Consider the following 24333-nt stretch of genomic DNA (forward strand, 5'->3'; position numbering starts at 1 on the left):
GGCGTCGCAACGGTGGCGGTGAAGAAGGCGCAACCGACGGCGAGGACGTGCCACCCCTCGCGGCCGCTCCGGGGGAATGTCGGTGTCGAGCCCCCGAGCGCTACCGAAGAGACGGCGCGACACCACGGTGATGATGACGAAGATGGTCCTGTCCGGACTGCAAAACCGGCAGCAGCGTGGTAGCAAAGTACCACACCACGGTGGGCGCCAACTGCCGTGGTATTCTCACGGGGGATGCGAGACGACAGATGCCAAAGGGCTTAGTGTGAGGGTAAGACTGCTGCTGATAGGACCGAGAGCGGGTATGCGAGTAGCACGCGGTGGCTTACCTAGCTTCGGAGCTCTCCGGAGAGATAATACTCCTATTGTTGCATGTCTGAGTGTATCTGATATATCTAGTACAGAGTGCTCCTGGAGCTGTATCTGAGATCAGTGCCATAGGCATCTGGCCTCGTATATGCATATGAGCACAAGTGTGTGCTTGGCCGAATGAATATGTGTGTGTGCTAGCTAGCTATCTTGCTAGCTATAATGCATGCGTGAGAGAGCGTGTCCCTGGGTGGATGGATGGCTACCTATATATAGTGGTAGGCATGGGTGGTGGTAGCATTGGTTGTAAGCTATCTTGGGTAGCTTACAAACCAAGCTATGTAGTGGCATAGGTTAGGTATGGTGTATGTCATGCTTGTCCCCTGGGGCATTTTATAAATCAATGTCCAGGCGACACGGTACACTGTAGATGACATTGCGATACGGCCGTCTCATCGGTGTCTTGTCGGTGTCGGGTCGGGCTGTAGTTGGCAGTCAGCTGGTTGGCGCAGTCGGCAGCCGGCTGGTCGGCGCGGTCAGCGGCCGGCAGCCGGCCGGGCAGAGCAGTTGGACAGGGAGCCGACAGGAGCAGCCGGGCAATCGGACTGAGGGGCTTTGCTAGCCCCGATGTCTTGAATTATTGTCTCGCCGTCTTCAGGGTATCCGTGGCCAATTACTCCGACGGCTAGCTATATATAGTGGTAGGCACGGGTGGTGGCATAGGTTAGGCATGGTGCATGTCATGTTTGTCCCCTGGGGCATTTTATAAATCAATGCCCAGGGGACACGGTACACTGTAGATGACGCCGCGGTACGGCCGTCTCGTCGGTGTCGAGTCGGGCTGCAGTCGGCAGCCGGCTGGTTGGCGCAGTCGGTAGCCGGCTGGTCGGCGCAGTTAGCGGCTGGCAGCCGGCCGGGCAGAGCAGTCGGACGGGGAGCCGGCAGGAGCAGCCGGGAAGTCGGACTGAGGGGCTTTGCTAGCCCCCATGTCTTGAATTATTGTCTCGCCGTCTTCGGGGTATCCGTGGCCAATTACTCCGACAATCTATGATTCAAGTGCTAGATGCAGAGTGTCATACCTGATATCAATCGCATCCACAACCTATCAACCAAGAATGCCTTCATGGCACATGAAGCTAATCGCCGTGCTTGGAAGAGCTTGACACTATTATGCTCTGAAGAAGATCTTGCTGCTGATGGCTTCAAGGAAAGCTTCAAATTTGGCTCCAAGCCTCCATCGTCTGAGAAGTGGCGTGATACTCTTTCCCTTGAAGACTCTGAATGTTCATCATCTGCACCGACTATTCATGCTTGTGTGGTTGATGAAGAACATAATGCTACTTCTCCGGCTATAACTTCGCTGCATCGAGATTCTGCATCAGGCTCTACTACTCCACCCAACTCCAGTGTCGACCCAGCTGCTACAACATCTTCGGCACCTCTAGGGGTTGTTAAGACACCCTATGTCTTCACACCTTTTTGGTCATTCAATGACAAAGAAGGAGAAGCGTATGTGTTTACAGTCTTCAAGCGGGCGTTATGGTCTGGGCTTGGCTATTTTGTTAAGTTTTCAACTCTCGTTTCTTCAACATGTGACGTTTTGGGTTGTAAACTTAAGTCCTAATGGACGTATACTACATTTTCTACTCCTCGTTCTTGCGCGATCATGATACTTCACCTTATGCGCATGAAGTCATTCTGCAGACGCCCATTTCTCCATATGCATTACATTATCTTCAAAGTTTTCCTTGTATGCACAATGCTTTGACTTCCCGAGAAAGAGGGAGATCTCCGCAAAGCAAAACCTGCCATGTGCATTTGCATTCAAAAGCAAATTACTTATAGGCTCATCTTCAGGGGGAGCCTCTCCAAATACATGAAGCCAAACACCTTGTTCATTAACTTTCACACACTATTTTCCTCGTTGAAAAATTCAACCAGTTTGTCATCAATCACCAAAAAGGGAAAATTTTAAGTGCATCTAGTGCCACCATTTTTTGGTTTCAGAGTATTGACAACAAACTTGGTTGAGGGACTAATGTGTTTGTGATATTCACAGGAGACCACAAGTAGAAGCACTTATTGATTCAGTTTACCATCAAAGATGACCCCTAAAAATGTATAAATACATTGAAGATAATGGCGGTTTGTGGAGACATTCAGTTGAATACAATGGAGCGCAAAGACATTGTCTTTTGGTAGTTTCATTTTCATCTTTCCTTGAGTCACAGGAACCACCACACTGTTAAGTGGGGTCAAGGTAAACAAAGTCAGAAACTGACATTATGCTCCTAAAATCCTATGTCTTCCAGTGAAGATAATGAGAGGAAACCTCTTCGAGAGTTGGTTTAGTCAACTTTACATGGAGACCAAGTAGAGTTGTCGCATGTCTTTGTAATACGACCGTTAGACACGTGTCAGTTGTCCACAGACCCAGGGACATTTCGGACATATCATGTCGGGTTGCCTCCTGGCTATAAATAGCCCACCCCTCCACCATAAGTTGGTGGCTGCTCTGAGTTATTACACAGCTGTTGTCGTTTGAGAGCAACCCACCTCCGAAGCCATTGAGAGAGATTCCTTGCGAGGTTAAACCGGAAACACACACAACCCAAAAGTGATTGAGCATCATTGAAGCCTTTCTGTTTCGCGTGAACCGGAGACTTGTTACACTTGAAGATTACGATCTTCCAGTTGGTTAGGCATCGTGTTCTGAGCATCCAAGAGTCATTGTGGATTGCCGGTGAATGAAGTCTGTGAAGGTTTGGAAGTCTACCTCGAAGACTTAACCGAGTCATTGAGCGAGATTTGCGTATTTTAGCTCAAGGGGAATAAGGTGAATACTATGTCTTTTGAGTTCAATCTCAGCCTCTCTAACCAGACATACAGTTGTCACAACAAGTGGAACTGGTCAAACAAATCTTGTGTCTGCTCCAGGCAACTGGTTTTGTCACTTCTCCCCTTAACTTACTATTTGTTTCATGAAGCCTTTGCATGCTCATTCTATTCGAAGACATTGTGTGAACACATCTCCTCTGACTGTATCTTTGTCTTCACACTATCTTCCTTAACTGGTCCGTACTACCTAGTTGTTGTTTGTCTTTGCAAGTCACTTTAAAAGTTATTGTCATGCAAGCATGCCCACTATAGTTTATCTTCCGCTATATACTATTTATGTGCTAGTTTAGTTTCACGTCTTCGAAGACATTGTCTTTTTGAAGACTTTTATAAAAATCGCCTATTCACCCCCAGTCGATAATTAGCACTTTCAGAGATGCGTGATCTCGCCCAGCCGATAGCAACTATTTTCGCACGAGCAACATGCATCTTTGGGTAATGGACTCAAGCTACCCACCCAGCTTGCTTTCTGCTTTGGACTAGTATCCAATATAGTGTGGCTCTAATCTTGAACATGTACACGCACACTCAAGCCCTAGCTCCTCTTGGCACCTTACCCTCTGTAGTAAGTAATTCACATGCCTAACTTGAATAATAAAGAACATGCAACATACATTAATAGAGCTCCGGGTAGTTGCGATGTGGATGGATTAGGAGTATATATGTCATCTTCATACTCCACTTGAGGGGTTCGACGTCAATGTCTCGTTGCGTGTAGGCCACTCAGAGAGGATGTTCCGATCCAAATCATGCATGCAACTCAGATATAATTACTCTCTAAACACTCCAACCCATTAATTTCATATTGGTAGTTGTGATTAAACACGTGACCTTATGTACTATGCATGCATTGCACTTGCAGCGGTGGTCAGCCCCGGGTTAATCGCACTAGACGCGACGGGTCTGGAGAAGCACCAGGCGGTGGCGCTGTGGTGCGACTCAGACCTTTCCGTGTTCTACCGTTGCGCTTTCGAGGGCCACCAGTACACACTCTACACACACTCGCTTTGCCAATTCTACCATGACTGCCGCATCATCGGCACTATCGACTTCGTCTTCGGCGACGCCGTCGCCGTCTTCCAGAACTGTCACCTCCTGGCCCGTGCCCCGCTCCTGAGCCAGAAGAACATTGTCACGGCCCAGGGACGTGTCAACGGCTCCAGGAACAGCGGCTTCGTCTTCTATTTCTGCAACATATCGGTGCACAACGACCTCCTACACGTGTTGGGGAACGTAGCAGAAATTCAAAATTTTCCTACGAATCACCAAGATCTATCTATGGAGAAACCAGCAACGAGGGGAAGGAGAGTGCATCTACATACCCTTGTAGATCGCTAAGCGGAAGCGTTCAAGAGAACGGGGTTGAAGGAGTCGTACTCGTCGTGATCCAAATCACCGGAGATCCTAGTGCCGAACGGACGGCACCTCCGCGTTCAACACACATACAGCCCGGTGACGTCTCCCACGCCTTGATCCAGCAAGGAGAGAGGGAGAGGTTGAGGAAGACTCCGTCCAGCAGCAGCACAACGGCGTGGTGGTGGTGAAGGAGCGTGGCAATCCTGCAGGGCTTCGCCAAGCACCGCGGGAGAGGAGAAGGGAGAGAGGTAGGGCTGCGCCAAGAGGGAGAGAAACTCATGTGTTGGCAGCCCCAAAACCCTCAAGTATATATAGGGAAGAGGGAGGGGGGTGCGCCCCCTCTAGGGTTTCCACCCCAAGGGGTGCGGCAGCCCCAATCCCATCTAAGGGTGGCGGCCAAGGGGGGAGAGGGGGGAAACTTGCCCCCCAAGTTAGGTGGAAGCACCCCCTCCACAAACCCTAGGCGCCTTGGGCCCTTGTGTGGGGGGCGCACCAGCCCACCTGGGGCTGGTCCCCTCCCACACTTGGCCCATGCAGCCCTCCGGGGCCGGTGGCCCCACTTGGTGGACCCCCGGGACCCTCCCGGTGGTCCCGGTACGTTACCGGAAAAACCCGAAACTTTTCCGGTGACCAAAACAGGACTTCTCATATATAAATCTTTACCTCCGGACCATTCCGGAACTCCTCGTGACGTCCGGGATCTCATCCGGGACTCCGAACAACATTCGGTAACCACATACAAACTTCCTTTATAACCCTAGCGTCATCGAACCTTAAGTGTGTAGACCCTACGGGTTCGGGAATCATGCAGACATGACCGAGACGTTCTCCGGTCAATAACCAACAGCGGGATCTGGATACCCATGTTGGCTCCCACATGTTCCACGATAATCTCATCAGATGAACCACAATGTCAAGGACTCAATCGATCCCGTATACAATTCCCTTTGTCTAGCGGTATTGTACTTGCCCGAGATTCGATCGTCGGTATCCCGATACCTTGTTCAATCTCGTTACCAGAAAGTCTCTTTACTCGTTCCGTAACACATCATCCCGTGATTAACCCCTTGGTCACATTGTGCACATTATGATGATGTCCTACCGAGTGGGCCCAGAGATACCTCTCCGTCACACGGAGTGATAAATCCCAGTCTTGATTCGTGCCAACCCAACAGACACTTTCGGAGATACCTGTAGTGCACCTTTATAGCCACTAGTTACGTTGTGACGTTTGGTACACGCAAAGGATTCCTACGGTATCCGGGAGTTACACAATCTCATGGTCTAAGGAAATGATACTTGACATTAGAAAAGCTTTAGCATACGAACTACACGATCTTTGTGCTAGGCTTAGGATTGGGTCTTGTGCATCACATCATTCTGCTAATGATGTGATCCCGTTATCAACGACATCCAATGTCCATGGTTAGGAAACCGTAACCATCTATTGATCAACGAGCTAGTCAACAGAGGCTTACTAGGGACATGGCGTTGTCTATGTATCCACACATGTATCTGAGTTTCCTTTCAATACAATTATAGCATGGATAATAAACGATTATCATGAACAAGGAAATATAATAATAACTAATTTATTATTGCCTCTAGGGCATATTTCCAACAACACGTGCATGCCAACTAGGCCGACAGGTTGGGTCCACCAAATATTGGACCTTAGTGCGAGTCAAATAAATATAAATATTTATACTAAAAATTAAAAGTTGCTAATTTGGAACTCATTTTTCAAACTCACAATGATTGCTAATTTTTGGGGTAATTTTATACATTTTTTAAAATTAAAATACAATCTCTCAATAAAACACACCTTAAAACATGTTTAAATCTATTCAACTTAAATGTGATAATAAGAAATGACAAAATTCCATGTCTCATTGGATTAATTTGCGAATTTTGTTTTAGCGTGGCATATATGTATGTGTGTGTCGTTCTTATTAAGTGTGTGGTATACAAATATATCTTGATAATGGACTTTATGATTAGATATATGCAAATAGAAAAATCTGGAGTACACTAGATGTTTATGAGAAGTTTGCTTCCTAATAATTGGCATATGCTACATTTTTTTGGGTCAAATATGTGAAACATATTAGGGTGGGTTCAATAATATGTTGATGATGTGCATATGTACTTGGTACTAAAATAATATTACTCCTTGTAGTACAATTTGCAAAGCGTTCACCAAATAAAGCGACTTGCGTTCTAAGTAAAACTGCTTTATAATGTGAACTTGCTATTAAAAATTGGGTCTGCTATTTTTTTAAATATTCAATGATTTCTATATAGTTGGTAGGCTCTTGGAGGTAACACTGTTTCACTAATAATGTGGTGATTAATTTGCACACTTAGTGTAGTGTGTGTGTGCGCGCCTCTTCGCCATTTAGCCGAGATCGCCATCCTGTTTTCTTGGTCTGTGGGTTCGCTCTAACGTAAGGAGTAACAAAACAAGATTGACATTGGCTACGATGACTCACACTTACTCCCTCTGTAAACTAATATAAGAGTGTTTAGATTACTAAAGTAGTGTTCTAAATGCTCTTATATTAGTTTACGGAGGGAGTTCTAAAGAAGACAACCGGGAATAGAGACTCAAATCTCAAACTAGGTAGGAGAAGCTCAAAGCTGCAACGGCTTATGACATCCTATGGACAAATTTGTGTGTGTGTGTGCGCGCGCGCATGCCTGCACGCGTGCGCAAGTGTACGTGTGCGTGCATGCGTGTATGTGTGCACCTTAGTCAGTGCCTAACTACTGTAGCTCGTTCAGTGGATGATCAACCTCGGTCCTTCTCATGATATAGTTAGGAGATTTATTTCAATTTGTTTTCGATATAGGTGTCGAGCTTCTTCATTCATATCATCAAGGATCATGTCTTCTTTGTGCTTTAGGTTGTAGTTTACATTGTTAGATATTAGACTACTTCTTACGTTGCATTGTAAGTGCTTTGTTGATATTAGCTATTATTGTATGTACCTACTAAGTATTTAGGATTAATTATCCGTTTTTCCTCAGTGGTGTCCATGTACTCAGTTTTGCCCTCAGTTGTGAATCATGCTCAGTTTTGCCCCTAGTCTGTGCGTAGCTACTATGATGAGGCCAAACGGCCAGACTGGAGTCCATTCCACTTGTTGGAGTTAGTGGTAGTGGGTCCGGAGCTTACACATGGGACTGCGTGGAAGTGGATCCGGAGCTTACATGTGGGACCGCGCAACAACGACAAACCCTAGGGTCCGAACCGGGCACACCTGATGCTAATCTATCCCGTGCGCTGCCACCTGCTCCCAAACGGCCGTCCTGTGGCACCGCCACCAGTTGCGCCGCCGCGGCCGTCCTGCTCCACTGCCACCTGCTCCACTGCTACCTGCTCCGCCGCCACCTTCCTGCGACGCCACGGGTGGGGCGCTCGTTCCGCCACTGTGCCCGCCACCTGCTCGACCCGCGGCAGGGCCTCCTTCCGTGCGCCCGGCCAGAGCGCTGATAGGTGGGGGGCTGGTGCACAAAGAGGAAGTAGGAGGGTGAACCCCAGGGTGAAATGGCAAGCGGCGACCCCGGAGTATTTGGCGAGGCATGCATCGGGCCGGAGACCCGCCGCGTCCAGGACTGGGTTCCCGAGGGGTAAGTCATGCCACCTGTTCCGCTTGAGCTTCCTTGTGCATTTCAACAGTCGATTCGAGTTGGTTTGCGGTTGATTTTGCTATTGGTGTCCTCTGTTGTTTGTGGGTTAGGATGGATTTGCGGTTTGCTTTCTTGGTGCATATTAGAAGGGACCGGTACATCCTGAATGCAAAGAATAAGGAGAAATTCAAAGGAGGTTTCGATTATCTGTTGCTAGTGGCTTGTAATTAGAGTTTCAGACAATTTGGGGAGGTAATTTGCAGCCAATATCCTTGGGGTTTGCTTGATGAAGTGGAATACAAATACTACGATGGGGAAAAGAAATGGGTGACAGTTAGTAATGATGAATAACTCACTACCATGTTTGCTAAGCATAAGGAGAAGGAGAATTTTCATGTGAGGCTACAAATTGATGTGCTTGTGTAGGCATTTCGATCTAGGATGGTGGGTGCACCTTCTCGGGCAGAACCATGTCGTCGTAATGGCAGCTCTGGCCAGAACAGTTCAGTTAGTGCATGGCGACATGGTGGCTTGACAAGCGTAGGCACTGGTAGAAGGGTCCCCCTTGAAGTGGAGTGATGTCTACTACACAACTTGTTCTTGTAGACTCGTGTTGGGCCTCCAAGCGCAGAATTTTGTAGGACAGTAGCAATTTTCCCTCAAGTGGATGCCGTAAGATTTATCAATCCGTGGGAGGCGTAGGATGAAGATGGTCTCTCTCAAACAACCCTGCAACCAAATAATAAAAAGTGTCTTGTGTTTCCAACACACCAAATACAATGATAATTTGTATAGGTGCACTAGTTCAGCAAAGAGATGGTGATACAAGTGTAGTAATGATAGTAGATATTGATTTTTGCAATAGGAACAATAAAAAAAGCAAGGTAGCAATTGATAAAACGGAGCACAAACGGTATTGCAATGCTTAAAAATAAGGCCTAGGGTTCGTACTTTCGCTAGTGCAATCTCTCAACAATTCTAATATAATTGGATCATATAACCACCCCTCAACGTGCGATCAAGAATCACTCCAAACTTCTTATCTAGTGGAGAACATAAGAAGAAATTGTTTGTATCTGTTCTTTCCGATCGATCTATCCCAGAGTTCATACCAAAATAACACCAAGTTATCCTTCCCGATCTATCTATCCAAGAGTTCGTACTAAAATAACACCAAGTTATTCTTTCCAATCGATTTATGAAGAGTTCGTACTAAAATAACACCAAAACAAATTCAGATTCATAATACTCAATCCAACACAAAGAACTTCAAAGAGTGCCCCAAGTTTTCTACTGGAGAAACAAAGACGAAAACGTGCATCAACCCCTATGCATAGATTACCCTAATGTCACCTCGGGAATCCGCGAGTTGAGTGCCAAAACATATATCAAGTGAATCAATATGATACCCCATTTTCACCACGGGTATTCATAGCAAGACATACATCAAGTGCTCTCAAATCCATAAAATTATTCAATCCGATAAGAACTAAATCTCAAAGGGAAAACTCAATTCATCACAACAAGATAGATAGGGAAAACACGATATGATCCAACGATATTAACAAAGCTCGCGATACATCACGATCGTGCCATCTCAAGAACACGAGAGAGAGAGAGAGAGAGAGAGAGAGAGATTAAACACATAGCTACTGGTACAAACTCTCAGCCCCGAGGGTGGACTACTCCCTCCTCATCATGGTGGACGCTAGGATGATGAAGATGGCCACCGGTGATGAATCCCCCCCCCCGGCAGGGTGCCAGAACGGGGTCTAGATTGGTTTTTCGTGGCTACGGAGACTTGCGGTGGCGGAACTTCTGATCTAGGGTTATTTCTGGGGGTTTCTGTATTTATAGGATTTTTGGCGTTGGTTTCACGCGAAGATGGGCCACGTGGGGCCCACAAGACACCAGGGCGCGCCTGAGGGGGCTGGCACACCCTGGTGAGTTATGGCCACCTCGTGGCTCTTCTGGCCCTCCCACGAAGCTTCTAGTGCCTCTTTTGTTATAAAAATTCGCCAAAAAGATTAGTACTTTCATTTCTGCATAAAAAACAACACCATGGTAGTTCTGCTAAAAACAGCGTCAATCCGGGTTAGTTCCATGCAAATCATACCAAAACCATATAAAGTTGTTGTAAACATGGCATGAATACTTTATAAATTATAGATACGTAGGAGATGTATCAACATCCCCAAGCTTAATTCCTACTCATCCTCGAGTAGGTAAATGATAAAAGAAGTAATTTATGAAGTGTGGATGCTAGCAAAGTGCATAAGTTTGATCAATGATAATTTCAATTATTTTTCCTAGCATCATATCAATAACTCTTTCTCATAAAACTCATCATGGTAAAGTAGCAATTGAAAACAGAATTTTTGATGTGGAATGCTACCTATCATATTCATCATATACTCTATTTTTTGTAACATGGACATTTGGACTTGAATGATTCAAAGCAATAGTCTATAATTTGACATGAAGACATCAATACTCAAGCATACTAACAAGCAACCATGTCTTTCAAAATATCAACGCTAAAGAAAGCTATCGCTAGACCATTATGCTCAATCATTGATCCACTCATGAAACACACTCAAATATTAGCTACATCCAATGCACAAGTTTGACAATAATGTTCCCTGGTTGGTGATTTGTAAGAGAAGATGGAGACTCAAAATAAAAATAAAAATTGCATAAAAGTAAATAGATAGGCCCTTCGCAGAGGGGGGTAGAGATTTGTAGAGGTGCCAGAGCTCAAAGCTTAAATTAAGAGATAAAATTGTTTTGAGAGGCATGCATTTCCTGTCAATGAAAACGACCCAGAATTTCCATGCTAGATACGTCATAGGCGGTTCTTAAACAAAAAATAAAGTTTTTTTCCAACATTCTTTCACAATCCATGGCTAGCCGTATCCACGGGTGCCTTCCCTACCAACACTTTCCAAGGAATTTATTTTTGACAACATAGATACAATTTCTTTTCATTTCGGGACTGGGCATCCCTATTACCTGCCACACTCTCGTGCAATGACAAGTGAATAAACAACTGCTGGTGTTCTGTTATTTGAAAAAAATGTCAGCTTTAAAAATGCATATGAAGATGTGTGTTTTTTGATGGGGGTGGTCCATAATTCTATACGGCCACTAATGCATTCAAAGGGGTTTAGTATACTGGAAAAAGTGTTCCAAATAACAGAACCTGTAAAATGACAAACTTGTATGCCCAAGTTAGCAGGTAATCATTACCGTAGAAGCTTTATTTAACAGAGAAAAGCGTCGAAGGCGACAAATTCATCCAGTTCAAAAGCATGTACACTATACAGGATAAAGAAAAACACCCTAGAGATTTACAGAAGAGAGGAGAGAGATTACATGGCATGTTCTATACCTATGAGCTGAACCAAAATACCTAAAAACGGGTTCCATGGAACGATTCAGAACCTAATGAGCTGCATTATGAGCAATACCATTGATTTCCTTGTAGATGTGAAACACCTACGGCTGCAATTCTTGGGTGGCCCTCCAGAAATGAGGAAGTTGCTTTCTGACCGTGACCGCCCAAGGAACAGTGCCAGCAGTGACATTCCTAGGTGCCGCCTCCTTGACAAGGGTGAGATTATCTGGGAGAAAAGTGGGAAACTAGACCTGGAGGAGCTGGAATATGTTGGCTGCAAGAAGAAGTGCTTGCGCTTCTGCCTGGAGTGGTGAAAAAGTGGTTGGAGTAGATGCTTGAATCTGTACATGAATGTTCGCTTCTTCCTGCAAAAACCCAAGAAAAATACCAACGCTCGTGGCTGTGTTTCCATTAGTTAAACCAAGATTTTTGAGCTTTTGAAAGATACATTAGAGTAGATCGTAACTCTTGAAAGAATAAGGTAAGTTCTAATGGTGTATCCCTACTGCAACATCACAATAGCCATTGTTGTGATACACAAGACATAAAAACCAGTTGGTACATCCAAATTCAGATACAAGAAAATCAAAACAGTCATATCAGTAGGCTAAATTATGATATGGACATCTATGAACCTAGAGCTGGCACATCAAAATGAATTTTCCTATATGGATGCTTACGGCAAAATAGAAGTCATTTCCATACTTATTTGGAGAATATAAAATAGGTGAATCTGCATAGATCAATTTAATTTAGAGCATGATCAGATAAACAAATAAATATTTTTAGAACACAATTAACAACCGTTATCCATTGGAGAATGGAAAGTGAAGAATTCCCTAGATGCGCCTGAACTGAAGAATTCCCCAACTCAAAATGCCAAATCACTGCATACTCCTCACTAAGAGTCAATTCTATGTGCCCAATGGCATCATGCAATGACCCTGGTTGTACTAATTTCTTCTCTCTTCTGAATTTAATACGAGCAAAACCATTTTCATTTGAATGTCGCGTTGGGTACTTAGGGAAATAATTGTCCACCAAACTAAAATTTGCTCATTTATAAGTACAGGCAAAAGATGTTGAGGCTTCGGCTCCCTCTATGATGGAATGGTTACGTATTTTTGCGCATTGTAATACTACTTTTCTAATTCAAATGTTCCACACAGCAGCAAGATATGAATACCAGAGTTTAAGCAATTTGCAGTGTAGTATAGAAAAAGATGAAAGGATAATGTGCCTAGTAATTACCTGTCCAAAATCCAATTGAGATGATGAACGGCTGAGCACAAAATGGACAGTAGGTGATGGGAACGTTGCATGGTAAACAAAAAAAATTCTACACACACGCAAGATCTATCCATGGAGATGTATAGCTACGAGAGGGGGAGAGCATCTACATACCCTTGTAGATCGCTAATCGGAAGAGTTTATCAATGTGGTTGATGTAGTTGTACACCTTCATGATCCGTCTCGGTCAAGTACCGAACGTACAACACCTCCGCATTCAGCACACGTTCAACTCGATGACGTCCTCGCCTTCTCGATCCGGCAAGAGAGGCGGAATAGTAGATGAGTTACAACAACACGACAGCACGGTGATGGTGGTGGTGAAACTATCCGCAGGGCTTCGCCAAGCACAACGGACGTGGATGGAGGAGGAACCACAACTATAGGGAGAGGTGGCGCCGCACGTGGCTTGGGGATCATGCCAGTGGCGTAGTCATGATTTTTGGTTAGGTTGGTCCAATTGATATAAAAATATATATTTTACATCACAAATACAACATATCAACATACTACCCGAGGCAAAGATATGTGCTAAGACGAGGGGGCCAATGCCCCCACCCCCACCTTTGAACCAATTTATGAAAAAAATGAGGGGCTTGGATGGGATTTATTTAGCATTAGCCTCCCCAAACACACATTGTTTGTCTTTCTCTCTCTGCACGAAGATATCGGGTCTGTTTGGTTCAATGCCCCGAGCAACCCGTCCAAAAATTTGTTGTTTGGATCTCGTCCAATTTTTTCATTCACCAAGCCCTAACAGCTTCCCCTGCTGGTTTCTTAACCAACTTTTTGTGAGTGCCTGATAGTCGAATCCCCCACCAATTATTTGGCGCGCCAATATTGACATGTCGAGCACAGAAAGAATCCAAACGGACCCAGGCCGAGGCCAGTAAGTTTACTGTGGTGCAGTACATCGGCGGTAACATGTGGCTGCCGACCACGGGCACCGGGTTCATGTTTGGACTGCTCGCGTCTTATCAAAGATAAATCTGTCAACCATGTGAGTGTCCCGAGGTGCACTCACGAATATTGATGCGACTTAGAGTAGGACTTTGGACACTTGACGCTCGCTTGTCGCCCGTCCAAGATTTAGAGGAAGTTTGTTTACTGTCAAGACAAACATGATGTTATCCTAAACGCGTGAGAAGAAATAAATCGAGAAAAGAACACAACGTGAAATAGGTAATGGAAGACGACCAAGACTACCAACAATCAGGATAGTGAAATTCGCTTCTCTCCGACAACTGTATCCATTCCACTTGGTTGAATCCACACGAGTGTCAAATTTAACTATCTCCGGTTCAAGCTTGCGAACTATCTAACAATTCCCAAGATCCAGAGGAAGTCTGTTTACTCTCAAGTTTAAAAAAGGGTATTTTTTTATTATGTTAGACGGCGGTTGGTGTGTTAAGACGAGGGGGCCAATGCCCCCACCCCAGTTTTGAACTAATTTATGAAAAAAATGAGGGGCTTGGATGTGATTTATTTAGCATTAGCCCTCCCCCAAACGCTCATGGTTTGTCTTTTACCCTCTGCACGAAGATATCAGATCTATTTGGTGCAATGCCCCGAGCAACCCGTCCAATTTTATTGTTTGGACCTCATCCAATTTTTTGGTTCACCAAGCGCTAACAGTTTCCCTGCTGATTTCTTAACCATTTTTTTTTGTGAGTGACCGGCAATTGAATCCTCCACCGATTATTTGGCGCGCCAATATTGACATGCCGAGCACAAATAGAATCCAAACGGACCCAGGCCAAGGCCAGTAAGTTCACCATGGCGCAGTCCATCGCCGGTAACATGTGGCTGCCAACCACGGGCGTCGGGTTCACGTTTGGACTGCTCGCGTCTTTATCGATCAGCTGACAAATCTGTCTACCATGTGAGGGTCCCAAGGTGCGCCGAGTAGTCGTTATCCATCATATACAAGTACTCCCTCGGTCCCACATGGGACGTTCACTAGTGTCAAAGAACGTCTCACGTTATGGGACAGAGGGAGTACTATGGATGGAAGAAGAGAAAAATATGTTTTTGGTCTCTCAACTTTAAAAAAGTTTCCTCGCAAAAAAAAGTTTTAAAAAGCAGACATTTGAGGAGAACGGCATTTTGGAGCTCCCATGGAGCCCGAATTTTTTGAAAAATTCAAAATTCAAAAATTTTGTTTAAAAGAAATCTGATTTTTTTTTTATAAAAGTACACAAGGATGTGATCTGCATGTGTGTAAAATTTTAGAATGAAATACCTTGAAATACGATATGTGTAAAATGAACAAATTTATGGACTTTTGGTATGAATGGTATCATGTGTTGAAAAGCCATAGATTTGTCTTTTTGCACAACCCACATTTTTACGTATCTTGTATTGAAAATTTACACACATGCATGTTATCCTTCCATGTAGCAATTTTCGAACATATGACCCCTTATCTTTTTTCCGTCGATATTTCGTCCCTCGTGTTTCCGAACATGTTTAATCCAAAATCAGGACTGAAGTGGCATTGGGCTGACGTGTCTCTGTTTTGAGTAGAAAATCTAGAAAAGACCAAAGTTGACTGCCACCTCATCTTAACTCTTCGTGTGGTTACCTAAAAAGAAAATCTCCGTGTGGGATGCATAAGCAACATTTCGTCGACCACCTCTCGTGCATTAGGCCTCCGTATCGACAGCGACGCAACGAGCTCGAGCCTCGAGGATGGCCACCCCACGCTGGTGGCCAAGCGCGCGCTGCACTAGCTCGCACCACCGCGCCACTGCTCGCCATCTACGAGCAGAAGTAGCAGATCCATGACCGACGTTGCCCCGCCGAGCTCTCTCGAGGCCATGGTTGCCGAGCCGCTGCTGCACAAGGTGTTCTCCAATCTCCATGGCGGCTTCCACCTCCAGGAAGACAAAGAAGTCCGGCACAAAGGATGGGGACGTCATGGTGGATATCCTGATATATGAATATGAGATGTCCAACGCCTTGTCCCCGCCACCAACCTCTACCTCTCGCTCACCACCGAGGCGGCGTGCCTGCTAGGACACAACCCAGCACGCCTGAATCGCGAGAGGCCGCAGTGGTGCCGCGGTGGGCCTCCGCCCATGGCGTGGACCGAAGCTGGCATCCGCCATAGAGCCAAGTTCGTGCGGACGATCGGAGTTCCCGCCCACGGCGAGGACCATAGAGATAGAGGTGTCTAACAAAAAGTCGAGCTGGCGCACACGAGACACGACCCGGTCCCAGAAGCTCCCACACACTGCCTGGAGTTGCGTGCAGACACCTAGACGGAGGGCAACTCCCGGCTAAGCGAGTAGTTTGTCAGCGCGACGCCTCGCTCTAGAGCTGGACCCGCGACCAGGCCGTGCTACTCTTCGCGTGTGCTGTCTGCGCCTTCTACAACCGCAAGTTTGTCGCTCATGGACGCCCTGCTACTGCTCGCGAGCGGCCGCAACCTGGTGTTGCGCGTGTTCGGCCAACATCGCAAGGTGGCCTGCCTTGAGCTCCGTTTGGAAGTCGAACGCACACAATCTGCTCGGCCAAATGATGTTGCTGCATGAGAGAGAGATCAGGCGGCAATCAACTTTAGATTTTTTTAGTCAAAATCAGGGACACGTCAGCCTAATATATATACCACTTCATCTCTGGTTTTGGATGAAACGTACCCGGTTTTCAAAGACCAGGGACGAAATGTCAACAAAAAAAATAATGAAGTATCAAATGTCTACTTTTTGTAAATTTGAGAGACCAAAAACATACTTTTCTCCAGAAAGAAAGGTTGTTAGAATGAAGTTAACTTAAGAATGTCCTTTGTTCTTGAATGGGACAAGCCATATTAATACTCTCCTTCTCGTCTCGTTGAAAACAGTAATTAATTGGATAGTTACACCAATTTTAGAAAACGATCATGTGTTGCAGGCCATCAATGCGCCAGAGCACCACAAGCCGTAGCAGCTGATCGGGGCCTTTCTCGTCGTCTTACATCATTTTTTCTCTAACTTAAAAGAAGATCATGTGATTTTGTTAAACTTGGTCATCATAAAATAAAACATCTCCACCGATCCAATCTGCTACAACAACCAGAAACATATATTGAGTAAGAACTCTACGAACAAAAAAAAAAAACTAATTAGGCGGGGAATAGTGTCTTACAGCTTGTGGGCGCTAGCATCTTAGAGTTGCCATGTGACAAGTTGTTGATGATCTTCATCTGCTCCCCTGCTGCACTGCCCCCGCTCCACACCTTCCGGGCACGGCCATGATAACCCACAAGTATAGGGGGTCGCAACAGTTTTCGAGGGTAGAGTATTCAACGTAAATTTATTGATTCGACACAAGGGGAGCCAAAGAATATTCTCAAATATTAGCAGCTGACTTGTCAATTCAAGCACACTTGAAAGACTTAATATCTGCAGAAAATTATTTAGTAGCAAAGTAGTATGAAAGTAACGATAGCGGTGACAAAAGTAACAATAGCAGTTTTGTAGCAATCGTAACAGTGGCAACGGAAAAGTAATTAAGCAAAGATCAATATGAAACGAACTCGTAGGCAATGGATCAATGATGGATAATTATGTCGGATGGCATTCATCATGCAACAGTTATAACCTAAGGTGACACAGAACTAGCTCCAATTCATCAATATAATGTAAGCATGTATTCCGAATATAGTCATACATGCTTATGGAAAAAACTTGCATGACATCTTTTGTCCTACCATCCCTTGGTAGTGGAGTCCTATTGGAAACTAAGAAATATTAAGGCCTCCTTTTAATAGAGTATCGGACCAAAGTATTAGCACTTAGTGAATACATGAACTCCTCAAACTACGGTCATCACCGGGAAGTGTCCCGACTATTGTCACTCCGGGGTTTCCGGATAATAACACGAAGTAGGTGTCAATAACTTGCAAGATAGGATCAAGAACTCACATATATTCATGAAAACGTAATAGGTTCAGATCTGAAATCATGGCACTCGGGCCCTAGTGACAAGCATTAAGCATAGCAAAGTCATAGCAACATAAATTTTATAACATAATGGATACTAGGGATCAAACCCTAACAAAACTAACTCGATTACATGGTTAATCTCATCCAACCCATCACCGTCCAGCAAACCTACGATGGGATTACTCACGCACGGCGGTGAGCATCATGAAATTGGTGATGGAGGATGGTTGATGATGACGATGGCGGCATATTCCCCTCTCCGGAGCCCCGAACGGACTCCAGATCTGCCCTCCCGAGGAAGAACAGGGTTTGGCGGCGGCTCCATATCGTAAAACACGAAACACGATTAATTCTTATCTCTGATTTTTTCCCTCCCCGAACGTGAACATATGGAGTTGGAGTTGAGGTCGGTGGAGGTCCAGGGGGCCCACAAGATAGGGGGCACGCCCAGGGGAGTAGGGCGCGCCCCTACCCTTGTGGATAGGTGTGGGTCCCCTTCTACTGATTCTTTTGCCAATATTTTTATTTATTCCAAAAGTTATCTCCATGAAGTTTCTGGTCATTCTGAAAACTTTTATTTCCGCACAAAAATAACACCATGGCAGTTCTGCTGAAAACAATGTCAGTCCGGGTTAGTTCCATTCAAATTATGCAAATTAGAGTCCAAAACAAGGGCAAAAGAGTTTGAAAAAGTAGATATGTTGGAGACGTATCAACTCACCCAAGCTTAACCCATTGCTTGTCTTCAAGCAATTCAGTTGACAAACTGAAAGTGATAAAGAAAAACTTCTACAAACTCTGTTTGATCTGCTTGTTGTAAATATGTAAAGCCAGCATTCAAGTTTAGAGCAAAGATTATGAACTAACCATATTCACAATAACATTTAGGTCTCACATTTATTCATATCAATGGCATAATCAACTAGCGAGTAATAATAATAAATCTTAGATGACAACACTTTCTCAAAACAATCATGATATGATATGACAAGATGGTATCTCGCTAGCCCTTTCTGAGACCGCAAAACATAAATGCACAACACACCTGAAGATCAAGGACTGATTAGACATTGTAATTCATGGCAAAACAGATCCAGTCACATTCATACTCAATATCAATTAATAACAATGCATACAAATGATGGTGGTGCTCTCTAACTAGTGATTTTTATAAGAGGATGATGACTCGGCATAAAAGTAAATAGATAGGCCCTTCACAGAGGGAAGCAAGGATTTGCAGAGGTGCCAGAGCTTGAGTTTTGAAACACGGATAAGTAATATTTTGAGCGATATGCTTTCATTGTCAACATAACAACCAAGAGATCTCGGTATCTTTCATGCTACATACATTATAGGCGGTTCCCAAACAGAATGGTAAAGTTTATACTCCCCATCACCAACAAACTCATTTCATGGCTGGTCCAAAACAATGGGTACCGTCCAACTAACAGCAATCCCGGGGAAGTTTTGTTTACAATTATTTTGATTTGATTTAAGCATGGAAATGGGCATCCCGATTACAAGCCATTTTCTCGTGAATGATGAGCGGAGTCCACTCATCGTGAGAATATCCCACCTAGCATGGAAGATATAGACAACCCTAGTTGCTACATGAGTGATTCGAGCATACAAAACAGAATTTCATTTGAAGGTTTAGAGTTTGGCACATGCAAATTTACTTGGAACGACAGGTAAATACCGCATATAGGTAGGTATGATGGACTCATATAGAACAACTTTAGGGTTTATGGAGCTGGATGCACAAGCAGTATTCCCGCTTAGTACAAGTGAAGGCTAGAAAGTTACTAGGAAGCGACCAACTAGAGAGCGACAACAGTCATAAACATGCATTTAGATTAACCAACACTGAGTGCAAGCATGAGTAGGATATAAATCACCATGAACATAAATATCGTGGATGCTATGTTGATTTTGTTTCAACTACATGCATGAACATGTGCCAAGTCAAGTCACAAAAATCATTCGAAGGAGGATACCATCCTATCATACTACATCACAACCATTGTAATAGCATGTTTGCACGCAAGGTAAACCGTTATAAAGTCCCAGCTAATTAAGCATGGCATGAATAACTATAATCTCTAATTGTCATTGCAAACATGTTTCATTCATAATAGGCTGAATCAGGAATGATGAACTCATCATATTTACAAAAACAAGATAGGGCGAGTTCATACAAGCTTTTCCTCATCTCAATCATTTGATCATATATCATCATTATTGCCTTTCACTTGCATGACGGAACGGTGTGGATAATAATAATAGTGCACGTGCATAGGGCTAAGCTAGAATCTGCAAACATTTATTCAAAGGAGAAGATAAGGTAATATGGGCTATTTGTTAGATCAACAATAATGCATATGAGAGCCATTCATCATTTTCATCGTGGTCTTCTCCTCTCGACCCCCAAAGAAAAGATGATAGAAGGTTACTGGAACTGAGAAAGATAACTAAGGAGATGCCGGGTGGGGCATAAGCAGGTCAGCAAAGGTCACCATCTTCACTCCCGCATGGTCTGCCCGTTTGATTCTCTGTTCCTCACCACCTAGCCACAACACTGCAGGTAGAAAAAACCGACTGAGAGAATCTGGAACACAAGATCCACTACCACCATCGTATCCCAAGATGAACAATCCTACCATAACAAAAGCCTGCGGGTAATGCAATGGCAACGCAGCAACACTGACCCAACCAATGTGAATCACCATAGAAGGAAAGGCCAAAAACACTTACCTTGCTGGGCTAAGACCGGCGAAGGAGGAGCAGTCAAACTCGAAGCATCTAATGAATTCCTTCATGATTTATATTTGTTACAATAAATTGAGAGCACTTGGTTTAGTAGATAGAATGGATAATTAATATCCTAAAATCAATGTCTTTATGACTTTGGGGCATTTGCTTCAATTACTTAGTTGCCTATTGTCCCTAGAAAACTTTTAGTTATCCAAGTCCCCAGAAAAGAAAAATCACCCGCTCTTCTGCCAACGCCCTGGAATCTTGCAGAGAAGTCGAGCGTGTCTGTGATAGTCATCTCAGGGATATGAAGATCATACTGACCAATGTAAGATGTTGTCGTTTCTGGAACAAAATTTTGCAGCTTGACACCATTGTAGTCAAGTTCTCGTGTTACCAATGCACGCACACATACATACATGGTATGTTAGTAAAGGAAGTACAGTAGTACTGAAATACATGACATACAATATTCTCTCTGTTTTTAATGTGCAATTTCAGACCATTATATGAATGACCAAGTACATGTGACCGTGGAAAAAGTGGAATAACATCAGATGATGGGCATGGGGATACCTTAGATTTTTGTTAGCTTTCCAGCAAGTGCTAGCAAAAGGGTGGTTTTGCCACAACCTGGGGGTCCAAGGAGAAGGGCCATCCTGCATGTGGACACATAGTGATGATGAGGAAGGAAGGAAAGAAAGAGGGGATGCCATCAGCAAGTACATGGATGTATAGTACTAGGACTAGAGAGTTCACTTTTGCAAGTTCTAGGACTAAATCATCACATGCTAAACAAGTTCTAGGACCTGTGGTGCTTTTACCTCACTCTAGAAGGAAGAAACTCATCTGGATGGTCTAAGGATGCCGGTGACATCTTTGAGGATGTGGATCCTTCATCCTTTCTTTGTTATATGGTTGAAGCCCAACATGGTGGTGAGCAGTTGCAGATGGCAATGAAGGCATCTGAGAGAACACGTGGTGAGGTGAGTTGTAGTATAGAAGAGAAAAAAATTACTTACCGAGAGCTTAGAGATGGCGGAGTTGAGGAGCGTCTTGCCATCGATGACCTGGCACTCGACATCGACGCGCGGGTTCCGCCACCAGACGTCCACCATCGGTTGCCGCATGCCGACCCTGTCCATCAAGTGGCGCTAGCGGCAAAGCAGGCGTAACTTGATCCTGCCAGTCCGCTGCCCCTAGCCGGCCCGTGTCGACCGGCTCCAGCGGATGAGCTCCGTCGGCATTGGCGCTGGCGTGGAGAGGGGGCAAGGTATGGAGCCTGTCCCAGATAGGCAGCTCCTCGATGGCTGCCCATTTCATCTCGACCTCTTCATCATCGTGTTGCTCTCTCAGGCACAAGGTGGAGGTGATGAGGCCAAAGAGCCTGGAAGCAGGCGGTGAATCATCAAGATGGAGGGTAGCAAAAAAATCCAACGATGGTAGAGATGGTGATACCCCGCTGCAGCGATCGTCCACCACGAACAACACACGCGCCGCCAGCTCCAGAGCTATCCCCGCCGACTCAGGATGCAAGTGGGAGACCAAATGGGCATCTCACCTTGATCCCACTATATTTAGTGGGAATAACTGGGCTTTCCATCGCGCCGGCCCAAATTTGGGCCGGACGCCGTGCAGCCGCACCATGTACACATTCGTGACCGCACGATTTTGCTAGTTGTGTCCTCTACGCATGTCCTTTTCTTCATCCCGATGCTTGCTCGCACCCGCGACATCGCGCTTGAAGCTCCATGGCGCCACTCGCTGGCTCGCCGCCGTAGCTCACCGGATGCAGCTCCGCCGAGCCTATAGAAAAGAAATCTATCCATATGCATGCCTTTGCAGTTCGACGTGTCTTCCATCCCCGGGTTGCAGCACCACCATGTGCGGGTTCAAGCATCACCACCAGCCGCCGTCATAGCTTGCCGCACATCCTTCGCAACACCCAGTGCACTGCCACGTAGCTCCGTCGTCGCCGCTCGCCATTGTTAGCTAGTCGTTCTCTGTTTGAAGCTTTATCAGAAGCCGATTGTGCTTTCTCACTGCCGGTTGGAGCCTTTTGCGGCTGTGTGGTGGCCATCCTCCAGCAACCCGTATCCAGTTGATACTGTTTTCAAAGCCGGTTGTAACTTTTGTCGTTGTTGGTCATAGCATTTTTCAGTACTGTTTGAAGTGTCGACGCATGTTGGTTGAAGCCTCTACTTTCTTTGGTTCCAGTAAAAAATTACGCCAGTCGTAGCATTCCTCCATGCTGGTTCCAGCATTTCACCTCATCGCTAGTAGCATTATGTCTCGTTCCTTGTAGTTGTGCCCCCTAACGCTTGTAGCAGCACCGTCGTCGGTTGCAGCTTGTTGTCGTGCTATTTCTAGCATCCAACAAGCTAGTAGCATCACCAAAGATCGCTGGTTCCATCACCTGATGCAGTCGGTTTGCAGCTCGCCGTCGTGTTGGTTCCAGCATCGTTGCAATCGGTGGTAGCACCAGAACTCGCTAGTTCCAGCACTAGACACAAACAATTGCAGCTTTGATCGAAGCTGCCATCTGGCGTCGGAGAAGCTCGTCGCAACTCAGCCGCTAGAGGCTTCCAGCTCATAGGCCAGAGGAAGGTGGAGAAACAGATGAGGTAGAAGACGAGATGTGAAGAGGCCGCAGCGTAAAAATGAGTGGTTGTGGTGGAGATCGTGAAAAGATAAGGATGAAAAAAAGACTTGGACAGTTGGTGGCCCCAGCTCTGCATGTGGGTATGTTGCGCGAGCGAGAGAGAAAGCGCAACAGGCCGAGCACTCGGCCGGCCTGTCGACCAAGTTAGACATCTCTAATAGGTTTTAGCAAAATTTTAGTTATGAAGTTAATCAGTTTTAACAAGTAATACTAGCTACCTACGTCCACAATTTAGGCGATGATTCTTGATGCTAGATTAACTTTCGGGGTATGTGAAACAAGAGACTTAATTAAAATCTCTAGCCCCACAGTAGACTTCGTCAAATAGGCATGACCCACTAGAAGATCATCCATCTTTAGCACCCTCTTGTGTACGCGATGGTTCACTATTCTCAACTATGGTGAAGCCCAAGGAACTGTTAGCAGATCATCGACAGACAAAGCCGATCGATTGTCAGAACCTTGTAAACAACGACAACATGTTGTCGATGAATTGAACCGAAGAAACACTCAAGGAAAGCATAGCAAGAACATCAACCCTCACACTCACATGTGATCTAGATCGCAACCTGCACCTACTCATATAACTTCTCATGATGCCACTGTAGGGAAACATAGTAGAAAACAAAACAAAAATTGCGCCTATGATCAACCAAGATCAATATGAAGATGCATAACGGGTTGGGATCATGATCGTTACCAACACTGAGTTGCAGCGGAAGAAGAATGTGTCGGTGTAGTTCGTACTTGGTGTCTCTCAAACCGTTGATGAGCGATCCCTCGTACCGCCCACAAACAGTCCCTCGAACCAAAGACCAAAAGCAGGACCTCTCTAATTGGTTGCAAGAGTGCAACCTTCACGATCCGGCAGCGCTTCAGCGTCCAGAGCTAATCGTCACCGGGGAATTAGAGGGAGGATATTAGAACCACACAAGGCTTCTAGTTATGAGAACAAAAGGATTAGCCTAGCTCTAATTAGTCAACTAGTACCAACTAGAACTAGAACTAGAAGAACTGGTGTATACAGTAGAGCAAAAAACCTAGTATATATAGGTTGGAGGAGGAGGAGGGGGCAACCACCAAGGAGAGAAAGTACCTCCTTGGGG

General features: G+C 45.1%; 1 pseudogene; it reads left to right on the forward strand.

Moving 5' to 3' along the window:
• The first annotated feature begins 1372 nt into the window (after positions 1–1372).
• Positions 1373–24333, forward strand: part of LOC119361145 — a 25895-nt pseudogene continuing 2934 nt past the window's right edge.

This window comes from Triticum dicoccoides, chromosome 2B, assembly GCF_002162155.2.
Source record: "Triticum dicoccoides isolate Atlit2015 ecotype Zavitan chromosome 2B, WEW_v2.0, whole genome shotgun sequence".
In the NCBI taxonomy this organism is placed as follows: domain Eukaryota; kingdom Viridiplantae; phylum Streptophyta; class Magnoliopsida; order Poales; family Poaceae; genus Triticum; species Triticum dicoccoides.